We start from the raw sequence: 15,359 nt of genomic DNA, 5'->3' as shown, positions 1-15,359 counted from the left end.
CACTCACCTTTCAAAATGAATACCCATAGCTACAGATCACATTATATCACTCAAAGTGAAACATTTGGTTAGCATATATTTCTCGCTGAAGGAACATCCGTTTCATGCAGTCCATTGTTCTCAGAAGGGAAAGAGGAAATGAGCTTTTACGAAAAGTATTTATCGATGGCCTTGGCAAACAGTGTCTTCTGTGACATTCCAAGTCTGTTCATTCCACACCGGTTGGAGAAAAGTTCTTCCTTCATCTAAGTAACCATTCCACTAATTGTGATAAAGGTGGTAAAGGAGGCTAATTTGGCCCATTTTTGCTCCGTTTTTTAACATATGAAGCGGTAACCATAATTTCAGAGAATGTACAGATTCATTTTAGATTCCGAAATTCAGTTGTGTGCTAAGGTGGTGGAATTCGTGGAATGATCACCCGAAGTTATAGCTTCTGGTACCACCTTCAGATAGTTCTGTAATAACCTATTTTAAATGCAAAAGTTTTTTGAATGAAACGATACATAATACCTCACTCTTTTGATACGGGAATGAGTATTTTTGGATCTTTGGAATTTTAATTTTTATGCTTTAAGCGCATCATGTTTGATTCCATTAATTAATCGGTCTCCCAAGGTTTTCAGTTTCAGTTTCCGAGATTACGCCTAATTATTCTTTCCTATTTCTCAATCTTCTCAATATAAGAAAGTGAATTTTCGCGATATCTGGAGTAGAAATTCTGGTATGAATACCCAAGCTGGAGTGAAAACTTCAAGAGGTCCCACATTTTGTTCAACATGATAACTGAGCTTATTATTTCGTACATAACACTATTTTGGGCCATGTCCGCACGTATCCAGAAATTTTTTTTCCGCAAATATTTTTTTGCGGATATGAAAATTTTCGCGTCCACACGCAGCGTATTCGAATCGTTTTTAAGCCGTCCACACGTATCCGATTGTATCCGGAAATTTTCTGATTTGCTCTAGTGCCCAGTTCTTTTGCCGGAGGGAATCCTGAAATGAGCATGCGCATAATTGCGATTTTGGCGCCATTTCTTTCACGCCATAGCTACTGCGAGGTGTAATCAGCCGAATCTTGTAGTTTATCACTCGAAAAAATGTCTAAATCTGCTGAAAAAGTCAAGAAAAAGTATGCTGATATACACAAATGGACCGATGATGAAGTTGAACTACTGCTGACGGTCACGAAAGACTACAAAACGAAGCCTCGACTGGGAATCTTGTGTTGACAAGTATGGCGAGATTCTCAAAGCTTACAGTGCTCATTATCCCTCGCCATTATCCATTCTTCTTCGATCATTGTGCCATTGATAAAACTGTCCCACCATGCGCTTGTCCTTCCTGGTCGCGTCCAGAATCGCCTTCAGTGATGGTTCGCTCTTTTTTTGACTTTATGATGCCTACTGTTCATTGATAACGATCTCAAAACATCCTGTCGATCTCTAATGTATTGGTTGCGTAAATTTATCACAGCTGCATTTATCTGAACGCATGATATCAAACGAGAAATTAGAGCAACCAACAAAGAAGTTACAACCTTGCTGTACGCCATGTTTATAATGCTCGCCGTGAAGACTGGATCCAAGAGAATGACGTAAGCGTATTCGAAAATTTCCGGATACGACCGTCCACACGTCTCCGTATTCGTATCGGATAAAAAGTTTCCACTCTGGTGAGCGTTTTCAAAAATTTCTGGATACGCTGGATACGTGTGGACGCAAGCCGTATTCGTAAAAAAAATTTTGCGTTTTCACAAATTTCTGGATACGTGTGGACGATGCCTTCCACAAACAACATAAATCACGGTTGGATACCCCCACTAAGAACATAAACGTCATGGTAGCCGGAATAATGTAAATAGATCTTTTTTTAGCTGTGCTTTAACTGGTTTGTCTGGTACGTTGTCTGCTGGTCGTGATAGATATAGCCGCGTTGATTTACCGTAGTTCGCAGAAACTCACACTCCCCAACTCCTTTCAGGTGTGACTTGAAATCGGATTTCGTCTCGGCGCCCTACATGAAGCCCTCGGCTGAAGCGTTGCAGGTCTAAAATGTAGTGAAAAAAGGGATGACATTTCAAACCAAGGCATTTTGTTTACGTCAAAGGCATTTTCCTCATTCTAGAGTTTTAAAGGAGAAACTTAATTTTTCGAAAATTTTTAGGGGGTGTACAAAGTTCTTGAAGGTTGTTCTGTTAGAGAAAAGCGGCAAGAAAATCGACACCTCGAAGCGACAAATAGGAAATCAACCCTGTAAACGACTCAAAATGTGTTTTCCGCGGCAAAACCCAGCACATGGGCATACCTTATTCAGCTCTGTCAGTTGGATAATAATAGCATTGCGTGGTACCAATTTGAATCGAAGCTTTCTAAACGAACTTATGTTTTTTACATTTTCTACGCTGAGTTAAAGAAATATAAAATCTCATGGTCACAAAACGCTTTTATTCATATTGAGAATGTATTTCTGACTGCGCAAAATAACGTAATTTTGCATCATAGTCAAGGATAAGTGATCTGCTAGTGGGGGAGATAGTGTTGGGGCAGAATAGGCCTTTTGCAACAAACCGTCACGTGACCGATTTTCTCTTGGCAACGCCATACTGGAGGGCAAGCCATTCAGTCTTTCCTTGACAACCAACAAAGCGCGAGTGGGCGAAGTGGATACAAAGGTAAAGTTAAAGGTCTTTTAAGGCGTTTGTTTGTCGTGATGTCACAAGAAAACAATAAGATAATATCTCTTTAGAATTTTTGCATACAACTGAAATAGTCTTGGACTGAAATAGTCTTGGACTGAAATCAATCAGTGAAAGCCGGGTTTCAGACTCGTGCACGTACTCGCTTGAAGCGATATCAATGGCAGAGACCTAACCGAAAAATCTCCTTGATTACATTGTAATAATTCGACTTGATCGCTTTTTTCATGTGGAAGTTTGGTTTTAGGGTTTTCACTGGATTGTTTGAATTTAATTTATGCGAGCAGGTTAAGAACTGACAAGTTTACCTAAAGCAACTTGCAACGGTAGTCACGATGAGTAAATTTCATTGCTGTGTTCCTGGTTGCAATGAAGATAAGTGCTACGACCGTGAAAATAAGTTATTGTTTCGCAGATTTCCGCCACACTCCAAGAAAGAGCTTAGAGATGGTTACACAGTAGTTTGCTTATTAGTGAACCTCCAGGGACCACTGGTAATGTCATCAGTAGAAGGATAGATAAAATACATGAGAGATACAAGGTTAGCCCACTTTACTTTATGGTAAACATTGTGGAAAGCCTACAACCATAGTTCTGTCAAAGGTATTAGATAGTGTATAAACAATATTGCTCAATACTGTGATAAATCCAGGCTATGCCTTAGGCTATTAAAGGTCATGCAACAAGAAAAAATTTTTGGTTCACTGAATAACCTTTGGTTAGATATTGACCAATACTTTTAAGGGAGTATAGTTTCAAGAAATTTGCCAAGATGATTTTTTATTTCATTGTACAACTGCAAACATGTTTCTTGAAGACACAACAGTTCATTATTAAACATCTATATCTGTAATTGGTGAATTTTATTCAATCCATGCAAAGACTTCAATTTTTTTCATTCCCCTAAAAACATTAGTGGTAATAAAATCTTCTAAGAGTGTAAATATCTGTCTTCAGTAGTATGTGTTAATGCAGCTTCTTTGTATTGAGGAAACGAAATAAAAGAAAACATCTTAATCAGAGTTCTAAGCATTACAAAACCTTGAGACAGTAATAGATTACTGCAGAATCAAGTCTTGAGGACAATGCACTTGAGCTTGTACATGCCTAACCAACTTATTGTTGTTCATTTAATTTATTTTAAGTTGATTCTGAGTACAAATAAGTTGTTGTTGTAGTTGTAATAATAATACTAGCTAGTATGTACTTGACACATAAATTATTAGGAGTTTGCACATTTCGAGGTTCCTATTCAAGTAAAAATAAAAAAAGAAGGTATCCACATTATCTTTGGCAATCTGAAAAAATTCTGCATCATAATAAATTCTTTCACAGAAGAAAGTTGTCTCATTGATATAACTGAAAAAGTCATTCCATTGGTAATAGTATTCATGGTTTCTCTTCAGTGACAGCTGCTTGGCAACAGGGTTTTTGTAAATATGAGGTACTCCATCAAAATCAGTTGAGCTTTCCTTGACAACTTTGGTTTCGAAAAGTCCAAATGGGAGGTAACCATTCCCCCCAGCTGAGCTGTCATACACTTTCCTATCTCGTGAGCAACTAAGCCATGGTGACCAAGGGTTTATTATCACTTTGATGTTACTTTGACCTGGTTAGCAGAATATTGAACTGCAAAAAACGAAAAAAAAATTAGCTTAGTAATGCTTTTGTCCAGAAAGCACTGCAATAATGTTAACTAAACATAAAAATCTATTTTGTAACTCTCATCTACTGAAAGCTTAATTAACTAGCATTCATCTTTCTTGGTTGCATGTACTGTATTATCTCAACCACCAATTTAAAAAACAGGCTATTGTTTAACTTAGAACAGCAAATATCTCCAATTTAATTATATACTTTACCTAAACAAAACAATGTTCTTGTTGTTAATTCTGGACAAATTTTCATTTTCAATGTTATGAAATTTTCTTGGTATTTTGATCTTAACCCTATAGCTTTATATAAGCTTAAATACAGTTCAGTTTAGGTGCTGATCACCACTTAAATATATATATTTTTTATTTTGTAGTCATTTCCTCCAGAGGATTTCCTCCACCTTAATATTAAGAAACACCCGACGACTTTATTTAAGCTTATATTTGCACACTGAAGTTAGGATATCCCAGATTTTACTTATGTTTCTTATCATGAAGGTAGCCAGGTTCAGCGAAAAACTTGTAGGCTTTCTGATATGTTCGTATCGCGACGCCTTCTGAGCAAAACTTTCAACTTCTGCGAAAGAAATCTCAGGAAACTTGCTTGAATCTCTGGACTCCACACCTGTGAATATAAAAAAAATTATTCGAGTTCACCCTGAACAACGAGACTGTAATCAAATATGCTAGCATTTTTGTTGTGAGCGAGAAGCCTCCCTCCAACAGAAACTCGGTCGTGATTCGGTCGAAAGAGCTTGGCTACCAGCCGTCGCCATATGATGCAAGGCTATTCTCCCTGAATTTCAAACCAAACTATCACTCAATATTTTCATTCTAAAGGCTTAAAAATCCGTGTAAGATAGCAATAAAGTCGAATGAATCACGGTGATTTTTCGGTAACGTTGCCGCCATCGCTATCACTTCAAACGAGACTGACCATGCTAAAACTTCACGAGTCTGAAACTCGGCCTCTAATGACTGATTTCAGTCCGAGACTAGTTCAGTTGTATGTAAAAATTTCAAAGAGATATTTTCCTGTTGTTTTCTTGTGACATCATAACAAACAAACGCCTTAAAAGACCTTTAACCTTACCTTTGTATCCCCTCCGCCAATTCGCCCTTTGTTGGTTGTCAAGGAAAGACTAGATGGCTTGCCCTCCAGTATGGCGTTGCCAAGGGAAAATCGGTCTCGTGACAGTTTGTTGCAAAAGGCCTATTGCATTTCCTTTTGAGGCTTTGCTTTGAGATGCCATCAGCTTCTGTATCTGGCGTACGTGGATCCCTATGGGGTCAGGTTTCGATCGTCGACCGATCGACTGCGGGCGTAAGCAACTCGTACTTTTCAGCCTCTCACAACATGTTTTAAAAGCATTTATTTGAATAAAGCTTTGAAATCGAAATAAACATACCCAAGAGCGGGAAAACTTTATCCTCCCTTGCCACTCGTCATGTTTTCCTAGAATTTCCGCCATTTACAGTTTTTGTGTGCAGTAAGTGGCGATTTCTTAATGAACCCGAAAATTTTGCGTAAAGCTTTTAATTCTAACAAGCGAGCGTTATTAATATTGAATATGGCAAGAAATCAGAAATTTTCTTCTCTTATCTTGATTTTCTTACAATAGTTGGACGCAACTATCGTTTTCATTTATAATAATTGAATAAATATAATGTTATCGTTTCAATTAAGCTTGGTACCAAGTGAAGACGATCTATAGATTTTTCCTGCGCATTGTTCTGTTTTTCCCCTTTTTTGCGCATAGCCCCTCAGGGTCACAGCCCCCCAGGGTCACTTCGGATTTGCTTTGTAAACATCTATTTAGATGTTTCTGGGGCTAAATATTTTTCCTGTTACGCACATTACATCACACCACGCTAGAATAACATCAAGATATCTCAATATGCGATATCTTAAAAGGAATAGGAATTGGGTTTTTCCTTCAGCCCGTTATTTTAGCGCTTAAAAATCTTTCCTCAGTCTTTTTATGGCTACTGCTTCCTAAAGAGGCGAAGCCATACTGTTGTCCTGTTGAGTAGTGTAGCAGTAGAATGAGAACGACCTCTTTGCCCACAACGAAGTCTGCCAGGTTTTACCTGATATTTCTCGCTCTCGGCTTTTGTCTCAGGTTTCGGGACGTTTTCGGGCGTTCAATGCTTGCTGACGATTTCTTCGTGTCGCTTCGAATGTTACTCGGAATTAGCACGTAATGATACGGTTTCCCGGTGCTACTTAATGTTTGTTTCGGACCACTTTAGGAAATGATAAGCTTTTTACAATTTTTTCAGGACGGCGTGTGTAAAAATACAGCTTTACCTTGCACAAATGTCTTAAAAGGTATGATCGGCGCTTCATGGAAACCTAAAGGAATTTTGTTTTCTTTGAAGAGGGAGTATTTTACCGCTCGAATTATCGAATTATGGCTAAAACATTCGAAGATAGAATTTTTTTAGTTCTTGTCGTAACACCACAAAGATGATGAACGCCTCAAAACAATTTTACAGTGGCGTCTCCAGCACGAAAGTGAAAAAAAGACTTTTCCTTTCAGAAATATCTGAATAAGTGTGATCTGCACATCGTAGAAACTTTGGAGAAAACTTTTATTTATTCAAAAAGAGAATACTATACCATTTCAATCAGCGACAAATGCTCTAAAGAGCCGCTCAATTTGCGAAGCGAGCAAGGTCCAAACTATGATACCTTGAGTTTAAAGTGACTCTATAGAACGGTACAATGGCGGAGAGGCGGAATAACCCACAACGTGGAATACCGTGTTGTATGAAACAAAAGTCTCACAAAAATGAATTTGCAATGAAATAAGAAAAAAGTTTATAATTAACTGGAAAAATCAAAGTTAAAATTAAAAGAAGCTTGGTTAAATCATTATCGGAGCCTAGAGAATAGACCGATAGAGGAACGGTGAGGTTCTTGAGCTAGCCCCTATAAGTTATTATTACTATTACTACTGTTATCATCATTATTATTATTATCATTATTATTATTATTGTACTGTTATTATTGTATGAGTATTAATGTGATTATTTGTTGCCATTTAACTGTTGGTGGTTGAGTGTCAATTAGTCACTAAATTCTTGAATTATCTTTCCATTGTGGAACAAGCCTGACTCATAAATGTGTGGGATGGCTATTTTTTTTTCTTGTGAGCGAATCGTGCATTATTGCAGTCCAACTTTTAAACCCCTTCCTTGGGTAAACTAATGATGATTATCACACTACGATCGCGATGTCAAATTTCAATCCTCTAAAAATCCAACACGCGTGAAAATCGTTCGACTGCAAATTGTGAAACTTGGTTTTTGAGTGCACTGAATATTGCCGGAAAACTATATTCGGCTACTTTTAACTTTTCCTACTCGGCTTCCTGTTTGTACAGCATTGGCTCCCTTAAGTTTCAAGACATTAACCATGGAAAACGAAACTAACGGATTAGCAGACTCCTTCGTGGCTTGGCACACTATAGACTCTGCCTTACGCCAAGAGCTGCTTTCTCGTAATCAAAATGGCTCACACCATGACCATGTCACAATGATGGGGGCAGAGGTAAGAAAGACTGAGTATAACATAGCTTTTTACTGAGGAGACTGAAATTACTTTTCTGGGACAACGTGACCGATCGGCTAGGACACGAAGGGCGTTCCAAATGTGATTCACGAAGCTTGAAGTTGAGATCGAAGCTTTCATTGTCTGCGACGTAAAAACTAAAGGGGCAATGAGGTGAAATGGCTGATCCGGCTAATTCAATCGCACAAGCTTGGTCAATTTGACTCCCTATATGACAAAATATATTTTAGACAATTGCAAAATGAGCCCACGAAAATCGTAGTTGTTTTTGTTGTTAAGACTGTTCCCAAGATGCGCTTTGCGATAAACAAGCCGGAAAAAAATACCGTTAATTTTCTTTTTTACTTAAAAAAGATTCAGCACAATGCAAATTTATGAGGCATCTGAACAGCTTCGAGCATTTTCTTTAAACGAGCATTCCAAGCGAGTAGTGGGTCGACATCGCTCGCTCGAGGAGCTAACCAATCCATATAACAACCACTTTTGAAACTTATCTTATTCTGTTTCATTTGTCCAGTTTGCCGGATCAAACAACACTGCTAACGTCTCGCCTGCAGCGGGTTCCCCTTCGACTGTAGTCTTCCCCACAAACCCTCAAGCTACAAGCTCGTTTGCATCGTCTTTGCTGAGCAGAAGACCCTGGAATGTTGAGTCTTTAGATTCAACCAACAACAGTCCTCTTGCATTGGTGCAAGGAGTTGCCAGAGCAACAGACCAAATGAACAGGGTCATGCAGGAAAAAGAACAGCGGGAATTGGATCGGGTACAACTTCGAATGGACCAGAACAGAAGGGAAACAGAGATTAGAATGCGAAGAAATAGAGAAATGAGAGAAAGAGAAAGAAGGGAGATAAGAAGATCTAGTGGATGGAGAGATTGGCAAGAGGCAGTTCCTGGACCTTGGTGCTCATGCAGCCTTGATGAGGTGACTAGCACGTCTTTATTTTGTGTATGTACTTTTAAATTGCAATTCATCAATAATTAAAATCCTCTTTCCTTTCCCTGCTCGGGGACTGTGGCGCCAAGTTCAAGGGACTAACGGCGGTATTTAGAAATAGAAAAACTGCAAGCCAACAAATGAGAAAGAAGGAACATATGAATGAGAGGAAGTTGAACAAAAGTAATAAAAGCAAATAAAACTCCTGAGAACCCCATTTTCCAAACTCCAGTTACTGCAGTTTTGCCCGTTGCCCATCGTTACTTTTTTTCACGCCCCTTTTGAAATATCTTATTTTGTGCATTTATTTCCTTTTTTCAGTTTGTAGGAGACACAATTTGCAGAAGATGCGACAGACAGAGATACTTGTAAGTCTTTATCACTGCATAGCTCACTAGTTACTTGCTAACAAAGCTGATGTCACAGTTTCAGGACGTAACTTTTGCAATTTTCAATGTGCTTGATTTTGCGATTCCGAAAAAAAAAAGTAGTGTGTTGGCGCCAGTCAGGTTAAATAACAATTATGGGTAGATTTGAATGGAGGAACTCTGGCGGTAGTGCATTGTACTAACGGAGTGACCTTTTTGCTCTTGTTGCTAACAGAGAAAGAAACAATGTTGCTACCAACGTAGGAGAATAAGTGCGAAGTTCCAGGTGTTACACATAAGCGTGACCTCTCCATCCCCACATTCTCATTGCGTACAAGCCTTAAAAGCGCTGAGTGTATCAAGGATTTGGGCATTACGATTTCTTCGGATTTATCATGGAGCGAACTCTTAACCTGACCGTTATTAAGGCTAACAAGTTATTGGGCTTGGTTTACAGGACAGTGGGCTCGTCGAATCCCGGTGCGTTCTCTACATTATACAAATCTCTCGTGCGTCTGGTTCTAGAATATGCAGCTCCAGTCTGGAATCCATATTTGGTTAAAGATGTGCTTGTGTTAGAGAGAGTTCAGCGAAGTTCCTCTCGGCTTTCTCCCGGGAAAAAACGTGGTGAGATGGAATACGACGAAAGTTTAAGGAAGCTGAAGTGGCCTACACTCGAAACACGCCGATTGTTTCTCTCCTTAGTTGAATGTAACAACATAGTTTTTGATGACATGAACAAACCAAACTTTGACGATCTCTTTGAATTTACTGAGTGCAACTCAACCCCCGCCAACCACTGAGCTCTGTGTTAAGCCAGCAAAGTGTAATACCTATAAATATTCCTTTCCTATCCGAATCGTACGGGACTGGAATAGTCTACCAGGATCTATTGTTTGAGGCTGAGAGCCTGAGCCGTTTTGAGAGTGTGCTGAACCGCTTTTTAAGTATCCATTAGCTGCTTGTCTTTTATTTATCAATTGTTACAATAGATCACACCAGACACCAGAAACCAATCAGATTTACACGAAGTAGGTTGTGCTGATTGATACAAACAGTAGCTGACCAAAATAAACAAAAGCTTGGATATTTTTATGTATATTGATAAACACTAACAAAATTGCATTCCTGAGTAAGATTTCAGCTGAAGGACAAATTTTGATAGCATGTCAAGTCGACCATTTACATTATGATGTCTAGTTCACTTATTCATTTCATGTCTTCACATAGCTTGAATTTGGGAAACACTCTGGCATAAAATTACAATTTCAATAATAAGAAAACTTGAAAAATTCTGCTACTTTAAATCATATGATACTATCATGCACTTGCCTGTACATTGAACTCTGTTATGTTTAAGTTAGGTCTCTTATTACTGTTCCTGAAATCTGTTGTGGTGACACTTTATTTCTATTGAACTTCATGTTAAATAAAACCTCCAGGTCAAATTTTAAAACTTAGTGGGTTAAAAATTATCAGTAATGTTAATGTAAGGTTACTCCAGAGTACTAATTAATATATGATTAATTAAAAAATATTGCTTGTGTTCTGATTTTGTAATGCACCTATCTTTTTCCCCTAAATTCTTCCATTTGCAACACCTTATCCACCTACTTCAATTGCATTTTTTGTGTTCTTTATTGAAAATACATTCAAGCTCAAATACAGTAATTATGGTAAATGTTTTGCTCTCAACCAACTGAAAATATAACTTTGTTCTCTAATGAAATAGAACCTACGCTCAGCATTGTGTTACTTAAAAGCCTTCTGGTCCTGCACACACACACAGCTTTGATAGAAAAACAGAAATGAGGAAAACAATGTCGTGTTCTTCGATGAATTCTGAGTTCCTTGTCCTTGCTCGAAAAAAATTAAAGAAAATTTTTTATTGTAGAATATTTTTTGTCCTTTTTCCGCTCGCGCCTGTTTATCACGTCCAATTAATTAGTTGAGGCAAAATTGCTCAAAATTTGCAACACTTTGTGGTCATATGATAATATGATTATTGACTGAGCTTGCTCAGGCTGGACCGAAAAATATTTGGATCGATCTCGGTCACGTTGTTTATGGCCAACTGGCATGACCTCAGGGCTTTCATTCACTCAGTAGGTAAATATGAATACCAAAACTTTCTGATCAGCACCTTCCATTGGTAAGCAGGTCCGGAATCTGCTACGTCACTTACTGCGTTACTTTTTTACGTCTTAATCAGTTGAAATACCAATAGTTCTTGTTCATCGATAGGTTTCGTGTGACCTGGATTTACGCAATTGAATAATCATTCAATCATATCCATAACAAAAGGTAAAACCGCACTTGAAAGTAGGGGAATCCCCGGATTGAATTTCTTTTATCGTTCAGCTTACGTGTCTGCGGCAGGGTTAGGGTTTCATCGACCAAAGAGAAACCTAGTCTCAAAGGGTTTCCTCGTAATAAAAATGATACAATTTTCAAAACGGGGAAGGCCATGCTGACAAAGAGACAATTACCTTGACATCAAACACTTTCTTAAAGTTCCGTTCACAGGAGAGCATGTGTTTACATTTGAACCGTCATTCCTTGAGAGAAAATGTTGCCTCTTCATACATTCACATATTTTTTCCGTCCTTCATGTTAGTTGTAGTCTTCGCCCGTTCTATATAGCTGTCCTCATGACTCGATCACTACACAAAATTTCGGCAGGCTTCTATGTGAATACGCTCAAAAGGCGAGGTAAACTTTACCTGACTGCCATTTTTACCCAGATCAACTCTCTATACAGAGTAGAATATACTAGTTGTTCCTGAAGTTGAAAGAATGGCGTATGTTTTCGTGGGTTTTTTACTAGGATTTGCCGTCAACATCCTAAATCTTAACTGTATTTGAACCGTAGGATGATTTCCACCCCTGGTCGCTCTATTATTGGCCCTGCGTGAGGCCTGTATACAAAGCGCTTCACGCCATCTTTATTAATGTTGCGATTAGGTATGTTTCTTGAGGTGGCAGGCTTGAACAATATTTTGTGCACAGTCGTTATGCTTTGCACTCCTCCCCTCGCGCGTGACTCGCACTTCGAAAAAAAAAAAATTACGCCTGTCGTAGGCTAGGGTTTTCTTGTTCTACGTGAACTGCATCGAATTAATAACTTAGGCCGAACTATTTCAGATGAGACTTGAATGTTCGTGATTTTGTTGAATGAGTTAGACCAGGGAAACTTTTCAGTGGTTTCTGAAATGTTTAAACTATTTATTTTTTCACCGTTTCATTCCGCTTACGGACGAGTTGTCCATTTGTATTTTAAGATCTCTTCATTTGTAGTACGATTACATTGTAAGTATTTTTGGCGGTAACAGCTTCCCACAAACAACCACTAAGGCATGATAAAATAAAAAAATCCGACGAATGGCGCTTGTTAACGTGAGCAAGCTTCAATCCGTGTCGAAATTAATCCGCAATTGCTTTCAGTTTTGCTTCACTTCTTTGATTGACTGTTGCAGACTGAACTCACGCCATCCACTCAGCCAACCAGATTCAAAACTAACCCCTATCATGTCTTGGTTACTCGTCTATCATCGTTTATAATCTGTCTCCTAGCTGACTAGCCGCATGGGTTTGTAAATGCTTTGACCACTAGCGCGACAGAGTTTTGTAAACGAGTGGCTGTCCCACAAAAGTTTTGAAGCTCCATCGCTCGTTCTCGCGAGTTTGATTAGCGCTTCAAGAGAGGTGGAAAGTCTGGAAATGGTTCAACTATTTGCTCAAGCCAGCTATAGCAGAAAGAAATCTCGTGGACTTAGCACAACCGAAATCGTAAGTAAGAAACTACCAAATTTTTTTTAAAGATCTAGAGGGTACAGAATACTGCAACAAGTCACTTTTTACTGTATTTCTTCATTTTCTGATGTCATTATGATTTTTTTCGATGGAAAATGCAGGACTCTTTGAACTGCAAAGCATTTCCAGGCTTTTCGAGGCTTTAATGATACCATCTGATTGAGTGTGGCAAAATCTACTTCATTTTCCTCGAGTTATTTGTCACATGAAAAAAAAAAAAAAGAAAAAAATTCTAGCCTAACCTGGTTAAACTGGATTTAGCTGATGTTCAGTTCAGTTCAGGATAGGTTCTTGTTTGGGCGGGCCGAAATTGACATATTTTGCAACGTGATCGAAACAGAAAGTATTCCTTGAAGTATGCAAATTTCCATGGTCATAGGTTTTTTTTTGTAGAATATAAAGTGGTTAGGCGCAGTATTCCAATAAAAATACGTGCTGAGAGTAAATCTATGATTTGCGTTGTTTATTTTGAGAGCAGTGAAAAACTGAGAGGTCGTTTCATTTTTTCTTTGTTTTGACTGTCTTCAGCTGCTTTGTGCGAATTTGTCGCGGAATCATTGGAGCATAAGGTTTCCCAGGTCATAGGTTTCAGTAGTCATTGAAGTATAAGGTTTCCTATATAGCGCGATTAGATTCATAAAGGTCGGCACACACGAGGGGACTAGTCCCTGCGACTAGTCCGTGCGACTAGTCCCGGCGACAAGTCTTTGAAGGGTTTACACGAGGGGACCGGTATAAGGGACTAGTCCCTTAAGGCATTCACACGAGGGCACTCAATTGCAAAAGAACATAGGAAAATTAAGAGGCAAAAGATGTTTCTTAGTCTGGGGCGTTACACGAAAACAATTAAAATTTGGTAACTTTTCATCGTAGCACTATTAAACATCAACGCAAACGAACTACACTTATTCAGTCGGATTATTCATGCTTTTACGTGTTCCGTATTTGTTATTTTATTTTATTTTTAACAGACACAGTCAAATAGGGTAAAAATTCCATCAAAACGGCTCCAAGACATCTGTATATGTTTACAAAATTAGAAATAGTTTTTTATTCTTCAGCTGTAGAAATCTAGAAGTTAGGGAAAATTCATCATTAGATGACTGCAATGTTTACAAATACCGGAAGTCACGCATCATACTGACCAGTGATTGGCTTATTTACCGTTTAGTCGCAGGGACTGGTCGCACAAACAGTTCACACGAAGGGACAAACATTTGTTTCATGCGACAAGTCCCTGCGACTGGTCGCACGAATTCAAACCAGTTTGAATTCGAGCGACCAGTCGCAGGGACCATGGTCCCTGCGACCATAGAAATGTGTAGTTCACACGAAGGGACTAGTCGCATGAAACTGGTCGCTGGGACTAGTCGCAGGGACTAGTCCCCTCGTGTGTGCCGACCTTAAGAAACAACGTGCGATGAAGTTAGAACCAATCGTACTGGCTCGTTTGCATAGTGGAGTAAAAACAATATTGTGGCTCACGTAATCGGAGCTAAGAAGTCACACAAAAGTGAAACTAATTTAAAGCAGAGTTGCTCGAAATTAGACATTCAATAGCCGGGGGCGACTGGCGACTTTTGATTGGTTAGCTTTAAAGTTTGAACTATTAACATCTTAGAATAAGTATTCGAAGATGAATAACTTAACCATTGAATTAACAAACATTAAAAGGTTACATAAGAGGCTGCCTATCACGTGGGAGGAAGTCTTAATGAGTAAGGTTTCGAACCTCCTAGTGTGAAAAAATTATCTAGATCTCCAAACCGTCCGAACAGGTCTGATGCTTGTAAGGATATATTTCGATATCAGGTGATCGATGTGTGGAAAATTTCGCGTCGGGCCGAGTTGACTCTTACGGTCTGCTGACTTTCTTCTATGATTCCACTGTGTATTCGAATTAACTTTCCACGTTCTTTTCCCTGTCAGTGCCCATGCAGCCACGCAGTAGAAAAAGATAACAACAGCGATGTTGGTCATCGTTGGGTTGAAAATACTCCGATTTTGGATTTTTATATCGCATCATGTGAAAAGAAAGAACATCGCGAAGAAATGGTACGCGAACGTTTGCATTTGTTTTTTCCTTTTCGGATTCGTGAATATTTATGGCATGCACATGGAAGATAAAATAGTGTTTTTTAAAATGCTATAAAATATATTTAAGGCACGTTTAGCAGTTCTAATGCGTGTTATGATAGAAGTCATGAAAATTGACTTGGGAAACGATGATCGCACAACTTGCAAAGCGGTCAATTTACGGGCTTGTCAGTGGGCTCCCCAAGCCACTCTGGCCGCTTAAATCCCGGCGA

General features: G+C 38.8%; 1 protein-coding gene and 1 long non-coding RNA gene across 2 annotated transcripts in view; one reads left to right on the top strand and one right to left on the bottom strand.

Annotated features, from left to right (window-relative positions):
- Positions 1-15,359, top strand: part of LOC111328758 (uncharacterized) — a 209,563-nt gene that overhangs the window by 80,903 nt on the left and 113,301 nt on the right. The gene's annotated exons all lie outside the window — the stretch shown is intronic.
- LOC148724978 (uncharacterized) lies at positions 3,243-5,460 on the bottom strand. The gene is made up of 2 exons (XR_015991195.1): positions 4,834-5,460; positions 3,243-4,329 (listed from the first exon to the last, which is right to left on the bottom strand). It is a non-coding gene; the product is annotated as an uncharacterized LOC148724978 (long non-coding RNA).

The sequence above is a fragment of the Stylophora pistillata genome, chromosome 8 (genome assembly GCF_964205215.1).
Source record: "Stylophora pistillata chromosome 8, jaStyPist1.2, whole genome shotgun sequence".
NCBI lineage: Eukaryota > Metazoa > Cnidaria > Anthozoa > Scleractinia > Pocilloporidae > Stylophora > Stylophora pistillata.
This window is presented reverse-complemented; position numbering and strand designations above follow the sequence as displayed.